The sequence below is a fragment of the Branchiostoma floridae genome, chromosome 18 (genome assembly GCF_000003815.2).
Source record: "Branchiostoma floridae strain S238N-H82 chromosome 18, Bfl_VNyyK, whole genome shotgun sequence".
In the NCBI taxonomy this organism is placed as follows: domain Eukaryota; kingdom Metazoa; phylum Chordata; class Leptocardii; order Amphioxiformes; family Branchiostomatidae; genus Branchiostoma; species Branchiostoma floridae.
The window spans coordinates 18,298,973-18,300,460 of NC_049996.1; positions in this window are offsets into that span (position 1 = coordinate 18,298,973).

Here is a 1,488-nt window from a genome sequence, read left to right on the forward strand (position 1 = left end):
AAGATAAATGTCAGGCAGCCTACGCGGCCTTTGTCACGGCAAAGGCAATGGCCAGTAAGCACGGCGATTTGGAGTTCACAAAACCACAAGAGCCACATGCGGCTACCGTAGACACTGAGAAGATATTTGCGGCTTCCTGGTTCCGAAAAAGAACTTTAACTAACGAGGACAAAGTATCTCGGACCGTAGGACTTCTGGTACTTGCGTATATCATTACTTGTGCACCCCTAAACATAGCGACTGTTGTAAAGGGAATTTTCCCCGATGTCGTCAGCTCTTTATTGTACAAAATCCTTTTTGTTGTCATGGCGATCAGCGGGGCAGCCAATCCAGTGGCCTATTCTTATCGTATTCCACCAATCAGAGAACATCTTTTGAGTGTTCCTTGTAGAAGAGTTCCAGCAAAAAATAGTGGTAAAACCTTCGTCTAAGAGTGACGTGGTCTTGTCAAAAACAACAACAACAGACAAGCAAACAAAACTGGCTCTGTGGTGTAAGTATTGTTTTAAATTTTGTAATGATTACAACACGAGAAAATGTTACATCTATAATCTTGAATGTATTTTTCATTTTTATACATGTATTATTACATGAAGAAAAATAATAAATGTACAAGACATAACTGCAAGGATATGCCTCAGGGGCGAGCCTAATGTTTATAGTGTGCGACCGTTTGACAGGAATTCTAGGAATTCCGCAGGCATGCTAGGAATTTTTCTACGGGTATTCCCTAGGGAATTTGTTTTTGTGTGTGACCTTTAGTCTGTCTTGGGTATGGCGTATAATACGATGACGTGACCGATGTTATAAACCAGGAATTCATGTGTTAGATACTCGTTTCACCATCAAGTATACAGCACATTACATTTTTTAACAAATTACCCGATATTATGTATCGTTAGGGGAGAAAAGTGGGTCAGTCATATTTTTGGCTTGACCATTCGGCGTAATGATGTCGTGTACGTATGAGGATTGTTTTGTTTCGTTTGAAGGTTTTTATTTCATATCTTTCTGTTATATCATTTTGTATGGTTGTGTGACTCTTGATTCTTCCCTTTTTTTCATATTGCTGTGATGTTCATTTGGTTCCCAAACCATCGCGACAAAGGGGTGTACTTGTCAGTCGATTCTTCCTGTAACCTGGGGGTTGTCATGCCGGCGTTCATCTGTGGGGACAGATTGTGAGAGAGGATTGATATGAAGAATTTTTTGCAATAGTGATACTAACTTAGCAACTTTTGTATGTCTGGAGTTGTTGTATGTCTGGAGTTGTTGTATGTCTGGAGTGTTGTTTTCTGTTAGATACAGGCAGTCGGAAGTGATGTAAGGCATCAAAGTAATTCAGATATAATTTATAGCAAAAGTGATACATATTGAATTACAACGCTTATATTGTCATGTCAAGTCAAAGTCCTTCCCGCTCCATGGTGCATAGGGCGGCGCCCATGTTCTTGCAGTAACCCTGGGCCAAACAACTGCAATTGAAAA